The sequence below is a fragment of the Taudactylus pleione genome, unplaced genomic scaffold (assembly GCF_031769625.1).
Source record: "Taudactylus pleione unplaced genomic scaffold, aTauple2 ptg000835l, whole genome shotgun sequence".
NCBI classification, from domain to species: Eukaryota; Metazoa; Chordata; class Amphibia; order Anura; family Myobatrachidae; genus Taudactylus; species Taudactylus pleione.
Window position 1 is genome coordinate 731170 of NW_028285237.1, and position 13787 is coordinate 744956.

The following is a 13787-nucleotide window of genomic DNA, read 5'->3' on the forward strand; positions in this document are numbered from 1 at the left end:
AGGCATCGCAGACTCCCAGGCGGTATCAAGTGGATCGGTCCCCCTGTGTACCTCTCCCCTGCTAAAGGACAGTGTACACAGCACTATAGCCCTCCCAGACACTGAATCTGGGCGGTTGATTGTAGTGAAAGGTGCAGTAAGTACTAACTTTTCTGCATTGTATGTGACTATTGCTAGTGCTGCCTTTCTGTGACTTATTCTCCTTACTGTCAGCTTATAACTATCCCTTTCCTTCTCCTACGGCCCGCAGGTGTGTGAGGGAAGGGCGTTTTTCTGATACCCTCACTTATATAAATCACGTATTTGTGGGGTCAGTCACATACTGTTGTGTGCTACACAGTACCATATCTGGGCTGTTGTGTCGCATACTGGTGAGTGTTAAAACCGTAATTCCTCTGGTGATACGTATTTCTTGTGTATTTACGGTATCATGTCTGATGAGGAGACTGAGCGCTCTGTGGCTCCTGTGCTATTTTCCTGCAGACGCTGTGCTGCTGGAGTTGATGGGGAGGACTTATCTCAAGATGGTCTGTGCAGGCGGTGCCAGCTGGTACCGGGCCCCTCCAACCCCCCTGTGTCACAGGACCCTCCTTGGGCGATGTTTTCACAGGTGCTGGCGTCTATTGCGGACCGGTTATCGGTCCCATCAGCGGTCCCTTCTAGGGCGTTGCCACAGTCCACCATCCCCCATTCCCCGGGTATTCCGCAAATATTGCGGTCTCCCCCCGGGGCCCAGACTGTGGGTCCTTACTCGGGACTGCCTGTGTATGTGCAGTCTCCCCCACTGACGCGTCAGTCTGTAGTGCCTTTGCAGAGTTTTGCTCCGACGGCTCCTCCGCCTTGGGTGGATGTTCTCTTCAGCTCTGTACAGAGTCTGGCGGCCTCATCCTCGGCGTTTCAGTCAATGTTGCAAAGTGATGTGCCACCAAGGGCGTCTAAACGTCCGGTTGTGAGTTCACTAGCTGCGCAGTTGTCGGACTCGGAAGTGTCCTCAGATGATGGAGAAATCCATGAGGACTCTGACTCTGACGCCATGGGGCAGGAGGTGGATGCTAAGTCCTCCATTAATGTTCCAGCCTTAGTTAGGGCGGTGCGGGCTATCCTACATGTTGAGGATGATGCGCCGGCTCCTAGGTCAAAGTTTCCTAATTTTAAAAAGGCCAAGGTGACTTCAACTGTGTTTCCCCTGTCTGATCAGTTAACGGATCACATGGCGGCGGCCTGGTAAATTACCCAGTAAGAGGTTCCATCCACAGAAGAGGTAGGCGGCGAACTATCCTTTTCCTGAAGCTCATTGCAGGAAATGGGAGACTTCGCCGGCGGTGGATTCCCACGTTACCCGCTTGATCAAAAGCGCGACGCTGCCATTGCCGTCTATCTCCTCTTTGAAGGATCCCACGGACAGGAAGGTGGAGACTTGTTTAAAGTCCATTTATTCACTTTCCGGGGCGGTGGCTCGCCGCTATCTCCTGGGTGGCTAAAGCCATTGAGACATGGGCCAATGCCTTGGAGGACACCTTTCCTGATGAGGCTCCGGATATCCAGAGAGCGTTAGTGGGACAGATGCAGGATGCAGCTTCCTATATCGGGGAAGCGTCTTTGGATGCCAGCCAGCCTGCTCACTTCTAGGGTGTCGGCTGCAGCGGTGTCTGCTCGGCGCTCCCTGTGGCTGAGGTCCTGGAGGGCTGATGCAGATTCAAAAAAGGGTCTGGAGGCCTTGCCTTTTAATGGTGATTTACTATTTGGTCCGGATTTCGACAAGATAGTGGATACTTTGGCTAAGTCCAAGTCGGCTTTCCTCCCTTCGGCCTCTGCCTTTCGTGAGGAGCTCTGCCTTTCGGTCCTTTCGGGTTCAGGGTAAGGCCAAGGGCCAGTCCTTCCCGAGACATTCGGCAACCAAGGCCGCACCCAAGCCCAAGAAGCAGGCATGGAGTGCTCGGCGCCCTTCTTCCAAGCAGGAGGATAAGCCTGCTGCCTGATGGGACGGGCCTCTCTCTGGGGGACCCCAGAGTGGGAGGCCGACTTCTCCAATTCACCCAGTGTTGGCACAATACCACCACGGATGCCTGGGTTCGAGAAGTAGTCTCTCAGGGGTACGCCCTGTCTTTTCGGTTCAGGCCGCCCCACCAGTTTTTCTGCACGAGTCCTTCTCTGGACAAGACCAAAGCTGGCCAGATTCAGGTAGCTATAGAATCCTTGCTACAAGCAGGGGTCATTGTTCCCGTTCCGCAGTCTCAGCGCAGGACGGGGTACTATTCTACTCTGTTTCTGGTGCCGAAACCCAATGGTTCTCATCGCCCTATCCTGAATTTGAAGTCTCTGAACAGATACCTCAGAGCTCCCAGGTTCAGGATGGAAATGTTACGTTCCATCATTCTGGCGATGGAACCCGGGGATTATATGGTCTCCCTCGATATCCAGGACGCCTTTCTCCATGTGCCCATAGCACCGGCACATCAGCGGTATCTGAGGTTTGCTATCCTGAACCATCACTACCAATTTCGGGCGTTGCATTTCGGCCTTTCCACGGCTCACCAAGGGTGTTCACCAAGGTGATGGCAGTTATGGCTGCCCACCTTCGGGGTCAGGGTATTCGACTGTTGCCGTACCTGGACGATCTTCTGCTGCTGGCAAGCTCCCCGGAGGTGCTTCTTCGACATCTCCACCTGACCATTGTTTGTCTTCAGGCGCACGGGTGGTTGATAAATTGGAGAAAGTCCTCTCTGGTCCCATCTCAACGGATGGTCCATCTGGGAGCACTTCTGGATTCTTGTCAACAAAGGATTTTCTTGACTCCGGAAAAGGTGTCCTCCCTACAACTGAGGATACACAGTTGCCTGAGCAGTGGCAGGGTGTCGGTCCATTCGGCAATGAGAGTCCTGGGGTCCATGGTGTCGGCATTCGACATGGTGGAATTTGCCCAGTTCCATTCCAGGCCCCTGCAGGGGCAGATTCTATCGGAATGGAACGGGTTACCTCACCGGATCCGATCCCAGATGCTGGTGTTGTCCCCGGAAGTGCGCCGGTCTCTGGCGTGGTGGCTGCAGTCAGCTCATCTCATCGAGGGCCGCCCCTTTTGGATCCCGGACTGGGTTCTGCTCACGACAGATGCCAGTCTCCGGGGCTGGGGGGCAGTGACAGGCTCGTTGTCTCTTCAGGGCCGTTGGTCGGCGGAGGAAGCCATCCTTCCCATAAACGTTCTAGAGCTTGCGGGCAGTGTACCGTGCTCTACTGTCATCAGGCACCGTTCTTCACGGAAGAGCCGTTCAGGTGCAATCTGACAACGCCACCACAGTGGCGTACATAAATCACCAGGGAGGGACTCGCAGTCGAGCTGCGATGTCGGAGGTGTCTCAGATCTGGGCTTGGGCGGAGTGCCACATTCCGGCGATCTCGGCAGTCTTCATCCCGGGAGTCCTCAATTGGGAGGCGGACTTCCTCAGCCGTCATGACGTGCATCCCGGGTAATGGTCGCTTCACCCAGAGGTGTTTCAACTTCTCATGGACAAATGGGGACTGCCGGAGTTGGACCTGATGGCCTCCCGTCACAACTGCAAGTTGCCCGTGTACGGCTCAAGGACAAGAGATGCAGGCGCAAGCCTAGTGGACGCATTGTCTGCGAAATGGACGTTTCACCTAGCGTACCTGTTCCCTCCGATCTCCTTGCTGCCTCGGGTGCTCAGAAAAATCAAACAGGACGGGGGCACGTTTCTTCTGGTGGCTCCAGCGTGGCCCAGACGTCCTTGGTACTCCGATCTCAGGAGCTTGTCCGTAGACGCCCCGTTCCTTCTGCCTCAGCGTCGGGACCTGCTGTCTCAGGGGCCCTGCCTTTACCCGGATCTGGGTCGGCTGTCTTTGACGGCGTGGCTCTTGAGACAGCCGTCTTAAGGTCCCGGGGTTTTTCTACCTCTGTCATCTGTACCATGCTGAGGGCGCGTAGGCCTGCTTCGGCACGGATTTACCACAGGGTGTGGCACACTTTCAGTGGTGAGTCCAGAAACTTTGTTCCTCAGGTGTTCAGGGTTTCTAGGATTTTGGCATTTCTACAGTCCGGTCTTGATCTGGGCTTACGTCTTGCTTCCCTGAAGGTTCATGTGTCGGCTCTGTCTGTTTGATTCCAACGACGGATCGCTACCTTGCCTGATGTTCACACCTTTTTCCAAGGTGTGCTCCGGATTCAACCTCCCTTTGTGCCTCCTGTGGCTCCATGGGACTTGGCGGTGGTTCTTCGGGTCCTGCAGGGACCTCCTTTTGAACCTCTTGAGTCTATTGACCTCAAGTGGTTAACACTAAAAACTGTGTTTCTCCTGGCAATTGCTTCGGCCAGGAGGGTATCTGAGTTGGGGGCGCTTTCCTGTGGTCCCCCCTTCTTAGTTTTTCACCAGGACAGAGCAGTGCTTTGCACTCGTCCAGAGTTTTTGCCTAGAGTTTGTCTCTAAGTTCCACATTAATCAGGAACTGGTGGTGCCAGCTTTTCAGTCACCTGATCTTTCAGCTTGTGAGGCTTCATTGGACGTTGTCCGTGCTCTAACCGAAGCAGTCCGATCAACAAATTCGTAGAAAGTCCGATTCCTTGTTTGTCCTCTTTGGTTTTCATAAGAGGGGTTGGCCTGCCAACAAACAAACGTTAGCCCGTTGGCTTTGTTCTGTTATTAGGGAGGCTTATATACAGGAACGTTTACCTGTTCCGGCCTCTGTTAAGGCTCATTACACTCGGTCTGTGGGTCCTTCTTGGGCTGCTAGACGTGGTGCCTCCGCTGTTCAGCTGTGCAAGGCAGCCACTTGGTCTTCCATTCAGACATTTTTGAGGTTTTATGCGTTTGACACCTTTGCCTCTCAGGATGCCTTCTTCGGGCGCAGGATTCTCCTTTCTGCTCAGGAGCGTCCCCGCCCTTATTTGAACTGCTTTGGGACATCCCCAAGGTCAACCCTGTGGAGCCCCTATGGACCCTGAAGTAGAAAACAAGAGATATGGTAAGAACTTACCTTTGTTATCTCTGTTTCTACGAAGTCCATAGGGTCCACAGGGCGCCCACCCTGACGCACCTGGCTTCAAATGGGCTGTGTGGCTGGTCACCGGTTTTCCGTCTCCCATTTCTGTGAGTGTGGTTTCTTGTGTGTTCCAGTCTTCCTTCTCTCTGTTTAGTCTCCTCCTCCGGCCTTGGCTGCTTACCAGCTGAGGTGCCTGTGGCTCGGGGGCGGGGTATAGAGGAGGACGGACCCAAGTGCATCCTGGGAGCAGCAACGCTTTAACTGCGTGGTGCCCGTGGATCCAGATCCAGCTATACCCCAAGGTCAACCCTGTGGACCCTATGGACTTCGTAGAAACAGAGATAACAAAGGTAAGTTCTTACCATATCTCTTGTTTTTTTCACCAGCAGAGTGTAACGAAATGGGAAATTCCCCCTATGATAGCTGCTCATATGACAAGATCAGGAGCGCTATGTTGTCCTTTCCTGCAGCATCCTCTTTTAAAGAGGTCTCAGATGGAAAACTTGATGATCAATGTTTTTATTTTCTGGGGTTAGTACCAGACCAGCTACGGCTATAGTCTGGTAAGCCAAAGCTGTGGAAGACACGGTCTCTGGGAGAACCAGAGAGCAGAAGTCTCTTTTCTGTCAAAGGGCGAGAAGTAGCTGTGTATATGGGGGAAGCTGTTGACGCAGGCATCCTGGGTTCTAGAGTCCCAGCATACTCAATGTAGGTCGAAGATCTCTGTGGCTAAGGACTTAGAAGGCGGATACGGGGTCTAAAGGCTAAACTTTTTTTTGCCTTTGGCAGGGAAGGTACTGTTTAGACTAGGGCTGGATGACAGATACGACTTCATTGGCAACACTGAAGTGGGCTGAATGGCCATCTACGTCTACCTTTTAGGAGGAGGTCGTCATCTTTGTCTGGCAGAGAACTGTTTTTGTCCAATCCCTAAGTACGAAAAAAGACAGTCATTCCTACAGGAAACTGCAGCCCAAGAAATCTTGGACAACCGATACACCCGTAGCCAGACGGTAAGCCTACTGTCTGATGGGGCGGGCCTCCACCTGGAGGATGTCAGGGTTGGAGGCCGATTGGTACAGTTCATCTAGGTCTGGCATCAGATCACTATAGATGACTGGGTGCGAGAGCTGGTCTCTTAGGGGTTTGCCATCATATTCCTGAGGCATCCCCCTCAGAGGTTTGTGGTTACGAACCTTACTACAGACCCGCTTTGAGCTTCGGCCTACCGGGAGTTTGTTGGGGCACTCCTAAAGTGAGGAGTCATAGTCCCCGTTTCTGTATCACAATAGGGAAGGGGTTATTAATCAAATTTGTTTTTGATGAAACACCCAATGGGGTACACCGACCTATCCTGAATCTGAAATTTCAGCAGATTCATCAAGGTGCCCAGATTCCGTATGGAGACATTACGATCTGTTATGCTGACGATGGAGCCGGGAGACTTCATGGTCTTCCTGGACATGCAGATATGCATCTTTTATGTCCCGATTGCAGGATCCCACCAAGCCTTTCTCAGGTTGGCGGTAGATCAGCAACATTACCAATTTTAGGCTCTACCCTTCGGTCTAGCCACAGCCCCTCGAGTATTCACCAAGATAATGGCAGTCATGACTGCTCATCTCAGACAAGGAGTCTGGATACTGCCATATCTAGACGACCTCCTGTTATTGGTACAATCTCAGGAGAGGTTACAATGTCATCTATGGTTGACCATTGTCTGCTTACAAGAGCATGGCTGGGTAATCAATTGGGTAAAGTAGTTTCTTACCTCAACTCAGCAGATGGGGCACGGCCAGACTCTTTGGGACAGAGGATTCTTCTACCAGTGGACAAGATTGTAGCACTACAGACTTGTGTACACAATCTACTTTGCAAGCAAACAGTGTTAGTTCACTTGGCAATGCAGTTGCTACCTATGGTAGTTACATTCGACATGGTGGCTTAGGCCCAGTTTCACTCCAGGTCCCTACAGCTGTGGATCCTGGCACAGTGGGATGGTCAGTATCATCGGATGAAGCTCAGATGATTTACATCTCACTGAAGGTTCGGCTTTCCCTCGCTTGGTGGCTGGAAACGACTCATCTAGACCAGGGTTGTCCTTTAGGGATCCCGAAATAGGTACTTCTCACCATGGATGCAAGTCTGCGAGGATGGGGAGCAGTGACGTGTCATCACACCTTTCAAGGAAGGTGGACGGACCAGGAACATCACCTACCAATAAATATATTTGAGCTTTGAGTAGTGCATAAAGCACTCATACTGGCGCAGTACCTCCTGCAGGGAAGGTCTGTCCAGATTCTGTCAGACAAGGTGACAGAAGTGGCCTACCTGAAGGAGGCAGACGAAGTCTCGCAGCCATGCAAGAAGTGGCAAGGATTCTGCTGTGGGCAGAAGGCCATCTTCCGGTAATCTAGGCAATATTTATCCCAGGTGTCCTCAACTGGAAAGCGGACTTCCTAAGTCGCCAGGACATACACACCGTAGAATGGGCTTTTCATCTGAGTGTTTCAACCCCTGGTGGGGGATACCAGACGTAGACCTCAGGGAGTCACGTCACAACCACAAGGTCCCCAGGTATGGGACCACAACTAGGGACCCCTCAGCCGCCTTCGTGGACGCTCTGGTGGTGAGAGTGAACTTCAGGTTGGCATAACTGTTTCCTCCCCATCTCCCTCCTCTCTACAGTTGTCAGAGGACTGGGGCGAGGGCTAGTTTCTCAGGGTTATGCCATCGCAGTCTTGAGGCATCCCCCTCAGTGGTTTGTGGGGAAGGCAGCAGGATGATACTGATAGTCCCTGCCTGGCCAGGAGGCATCTGTTCTCCGATCTGTCATGTCTATTCATAGACAGTCCTTTTCCACTGCTACAGCAGGATCTGCTTAGGCAGGGTCCCTGCCTATACCAGGATTTTCCTTTGCTGGCTTTTGACGGTATGGCTCTTGAGTCTTCAGTCTTAATGGGCTGGAGGTTTTTTCCTCTTTTGTGATGCAGACAATGCTTAGATGCGAGCGGAAGCAGGCTTCCTTGCTCTATCACAGAATTTGGGGGTCATTTCAAGAATACTTGGTCTTCTACAGCCTGGTTTAGACTTGGGTCTTCACCTGGCTATCTTGAGAGTCCAAGTTTTGGCTTTGACTGTTTAGTTCCAGAGCAAGATTGATCCTCTGCCGGATGTTAGAACATTCTTACAGGGGGTTCTGCGGCTACAACCTCCATTTCTTCCACTGGTGGCACCGTGGGATGTCTTTTGGTTCTTAGGGCACTGCAGACTCATCCCTTTTGAACCCTTGGATATGGTGGATTGGAGATGGCTGATTGCGAAGACTTTGTTTCTACTGGCCATCTCTACAGCTTGTCATGTCGCTCTCCATACTTGGTGTTTCATCAAAATAGAGCTGTCCTCCGTACCAAGGCGGGCTACCTCCCAAAGGGTGTTCCCCCTTTTCATATAAATTAGGAAATTGTATTCCTGGCCTGTAAGTCTTCAGACCTGTCTACAGGTGAAGCTTCCTTAGATGTGGTTAGAGCTCCTCGTATCAACGTGGATTGAACCAAGGACCTGATTCAGACTTGGGAATAGAGTGAGATATCTCTCAACTATGAACCTGAACAAACCAAATTGCAATGCAAGGGGTGTAAATACATATTTTTTTTTTACATGTGGGGTAAATACTGGCTGCTTTTGCATGTAGCCCACAAATACTGCACAGCTTTATTACTCTACATGTCAGTTTGGAAATACTCCTCCCAAATCTAAATCTCTCTGCACATTTTAAATCTGGCCCACCTGCAGTGCAGCATGGTTTCACCAAGATGATCAGTTGAGAGAGATCTCACTCTATTCCCAAGTCTGAATCAGGCCCCAAGTCCATAAGGAAATCAGATTCTCTTTGTGTTATATGGATTTCACAAAAGAGGTTGGCCAGCAAACGAGCAAACCTTGTCTTGCTGGCTTCGTATGACAATTTCTCAGGTCTAATACACGGGCTGCTCTCCCTGTTCCTAACAAGGTGACAGCACATTCCACTCAGTCTGTCGGACCATCGTGGCCGGTAAGGCAGGGCGCCTCGGCTGAACAGCTTTGTAAGGCAGCCACTTGGTCTTCCGTTAATACATTATTAAGCATCATACTTTTGATAAGTATGCCTCCCAGGATGCTTCCGTTGGGTGACTGATTCTCCTCTTTGCAGGAGTGTCCCCACCCTTACGGGAACTGCTTTAGGACATCCCAAGGTGTTTCCTGTGGACCCTATGGACCCCGAAGAAGAAATATAGAATTATGGTCTAACTTTTTGTTTCTTTTTCTTCGAGGTCCACAGGACACCCACCATGACGCACCTGCTTCAGATGGGATCTGTTCTTAAGCGTTATATCACAGATTTCCTCTTCGTATGTTGAGTGTTTCTTGTGTACATTGTACCTCTCCACTTTGTCTCTTGCTGCAAGGCTTAGTCACGTTTTGAATGCCTGTGGCTGGGGTATATAGGGAGGAGGACCAGTGCATACTGGGAGCCCCAAAGCTTTAACTGTTTGCGTTGAATGCTATCCAACAAAATACCCAAGGTATTTCCTGTGGACCCTATGGACCTCGAAGAAAAAAATTATCAAAAGGTATGTTATACCATAATTCTATATTTCCCTCTGATCCTTTGAGGGAACAGCTGTCCTACATATCTCACATTAGAGATGCAGCCTCCTATTTGGGTGAAGCAGATATGGCTCTCCTAGCTTCCAAGGCATATGCCACTTCTGTAGTAACCCGCTGTATTGTTTGGCTCCGCTCATGGAAGGCAGATTCGGACTCTAACAAGGCACTAGAGTCTCTGCCTTATTCTGGGGAGATCTTGCTTGGCTCAGAATTTGACAAAATTGTAACTACCTTGGCAGCTTACAAGACTGAGTTTCTGCCCTCTGCATAGAATGCGAAGCCTCTGATGTCTTCCTTTCTCCAAGGCATCCGGCATCTACTAGAGCCTCCAAGCCTAGGACCAAACAGACCTGGGCTACTAGATCTCCACCTACCAAACCTGAGGACAAGCCCATAGCCTGATGGGTGGGCCTCATCCTGGGGCCTCCAAGGGTGGGAGGCCGACTTCAATTTGCCCAATTCTGGCGTCAGACGCCTGGGTAAGAGAAGTGGTCTCCCACGGATATGCCCTCTCCTTCCTGAGGCGGCAACCCCCCCCCGCACAGTTCTTTTGCACAGGACCTCCATCGGACCCAAGCAAGGCACTACTGCTCCAAAAGGCCTTTCAGTCCTTAATGCTTGCAGGAGTAATCATTCCAGTCCCCTCCTCACAGCGAGGGAAAGGCTATTATTCTACCCTTTTCTTGGTTCAGAAGCACAACGGGTCTCATTGGCCTATCAATCTCAGGTCTCTGAACAAGTTTATTAGGGTGCCCAGGGTTCGGATGGAAACCCTCTGCTCTATTATTCTATTATCCTGGCTATGGAGCCTGGGGGCTTTTAGGGTGTCTCAGGATATTCAGGATGCTTACCTACATGTACCTATAGCGCCTTCTCATTAACTATCTCTGGTTTGCTATACTACAGCAACATTACCAATTTCAGTCCCTACCGTTTGGCCTCTCAACGACCCCACGGGTCTTTACCAAGATCATGGCAGTTATGGTGGCCTGTCTTCGTCAACAAGAGATCAGACTACTCCCACACTTAGACGATCTCTTGTTGTTGGACAGCTCCCCAGAAATTCTTCACTGCCATCTACAGGTAACCATTGCCTTTCAACAAATGCACGATTGACTGATCAACTGGAAAAAGTCTTTTATCACCTTCTTAAAGAATGGCACAGCTAGGAGCCCTCCTGGTCTCTCTTGAAGATTCTCTGACCCTAACAGCAGACAAAATCTCTGTATTCCAACACCGGGTGCGGAAACTATTAGTCACAGAGTGTCATTTCATTCTGCAATGCAGATCCTGGGATCCACTTTCGACATGGTGAAGTTTGCTCAGTTTCACTCCAGGCCCCTACAACACCTGATCCTCTCCAGGTGCAACAGGTTGCCCCATCTGCTCATATCTCAGACGATGGGCCTCTCCCTGGAGGTTCGCCTGTCCCTAGCCTGGTGGCTACAGACGTCCCACTTTAACAAGGGACCCCACTTTTGGATCCCAGACTGGGCACTCCTCACCACGGGCGCAAGCCTCAGTGGGTGGGGCGCAGTGACCGGCCAGCGCTCCCTTCCAAGGCGGTCTTACCAATCAACGTCCTGGAATTCCAAGCCATCTACAGAGCTCTCACTCTGACAAAGGATATTCTTCAGGGCAGGAAAGTACAAGTACAGTCTGACAATGCCACGCAGTGGCCTACCTCATCACTAAGGAGGTCCTCTAAGTCAGACAGCAATGGCAGAAGTGTCCCGCATTATCACATGGGCTAAATGCCATCTCCATCCCAGGAATGCTCAATTGGGAAGCGGATTTCCTCAGCCGTCATGACGTGCATGTAGGAGAGTGGTCATCCAGAAGTCTTTCAACTCCTGTCGGACAATGGGGTCTACTGGATGTGGACCTCATGACACAACCACAAACTTCCAGTGTATGGAGCAAGGATAAGGGTTCGAAACATGGTCTTTGTGGATGCATTATATGCGAGGTGGACCTTCCATTTGGTGTACCTCTTCCCTCCAATATGCCTTCTTCCTCTGGTTCTTTGAAAGTTCAAACAGGAACGGGGTACAGTCCTGTTGGTGGCTCTGGCTCGGCCCAGATGCCATTGGTACTCCGAACTTCAGTGTCTCTCAGGGTCCCTGTCTACATCTGGACCTGGCCCACCTGTCTATAAAGGCTTGGCTCTTGAGACATCCCTCTTAAGGGCTAAGAGATTTTCTAGCTCTGTGGTCCAGGCCATGCTAAGAGCACGTAAACCAGCCAGTATTTATCACTGAATGACATACATATTTCCAGTGGTGTGCTCCTAGAAACTATGACCCTCAAGTTTTTAAAGTTTCTAGAATACTTACCTTTCTTCAGGCTGGATTGGATCTTGGACTCAGCCTGGCATCTCTGAAAGTGCACGTCTCTGCTCTGTCCATCTGGATCCAGCGCAGAATTGCTCCTCTACTGGATGTTCACACCTTCTTACGAGGTGTTCTACGAATACAACCCTCCTTTGTCCCTCCTGTGGTGCTGTGGGATTTGTCAGTGGTTTTTCATGCATTTCAGGAACCTCCATTCGAACCCCTGGAATCAGTGGATGTCAAATGGCTCACTGCAAAGCCTGTTTCTTCTGGCTATAGCATCTGCCCGTAGGGTTTTGGATTTAGGGGCACTTTCATGTTGCTCCCCCTTTTTTAATCTTTCTTCAGGACAGGGCCACCTTTTATGAGGAAATTGTGGTCCCGGCCTTTCGATCACCAGACCTCTCGGCTGGTGAGGTTTCTTTTGGATGTGATCCGTGCTCTGAAGATCTGCGTACTAGTGCCATCAGGAAATTGGACTCCCTCTTCATCTTAGCTGGCCATCCCTTCTTATGGAATCCATATAACAGTCATTTCGAAACCATCTGGCCAGAACCTATCTCACAGGCCTATACTCAGACGGGCCATCCTGCGCCAGCTAAAGGACCTGCTCTACTTGCGCAGCGCCTCTGCTGAACAACTATGCAAAGAGGCCACGTGGTCTTCTGTCCACACCTTTCTAAGGTTCTATGCCCTTGATACATTTGCCTCTTGGGATGTTTCCTTCAGGTGCCAGGTTTTCCTCTCAGCTCTGGAGTGTTTCCGCCCTTGAACTGCTTTGGGACATCCCCATTGTCTCCCTGTGGAGCCCTATGGACCCTGAAGAAGAAGAAAAGGAGACTTATGGTAAAACTTACCCTTAACTTTCTTTCTTTTGAAGTCTGCAGGGCACCCGTCCTGACACACCTGGCTTCTATGGGTTTCTTCTCTTGGTCAATTGTTTCCTTCTCTGTGTTAGTGATATTCTTTAGTGTACCAATCTTCCTTCTCTCCTATCCTGCTCCTGCCTTGGGCTTGTTAACAAAACTCTGTTGCCCCCAGGCTGTGGGTGGGGGAAGGACCGGAGTATTCCAAGATTGAAAAGCTGCTATTGGTGTCAGGTCCTCCAAGTCCCACCCCATTGTCTCCTTTGTGAACTTTGAAGAAAGAGTTAACAAGGGTAAGTTTTACCATAACACTTTTTTTCTGTAGTTCTATTACATAGCAGTTTCAATTACTATTTTACCACTGTCTTTATTAGATTAATTGAAACTGGGGGAAGTGCAGTGTCTTGGATGGCAAGGGACCAGTGTTAGTTTACTGGTTTCCCTCAATGTGAACCAGAATCACTGCCTATTGCCAGCCTGAAATAGACATAAGATTTCTAGCCAGAGAAAACTATTGGCTTACTTGTTGCTTGATAAATTGTACCAAACAACTCGTAGCTCAGAACATGAGCACCATTTACTGTCACAAACTATAGTAAAGTTGGAGAAAACTAGATTAATTGTGAGAAGTTTCTCCAGAGAAAATGCTTTTCTTCCTTTGTACAACTTTTGCATGTTAAGGGATCTATAAATTAGTAATCCATAGTTTGTGTGATTAACACAAAGCTGAGCTCCTATGTCAAACTTGCTTAACCGTAAACTGCAACAGTTGTACTAGGTTCATCTGATGGAAACAAAGTATCAATCCTCCACAGGCAATGAAGGCATCAGCATGACTTGCACTCTATTTACCAAAAGGCTTCAATCAAGTCCACACAACGAGCAGTACACTGTTCCAGTATAGAAGTGAATCACTGCACATTGCTTGTTTGAGATAAGTTCATAT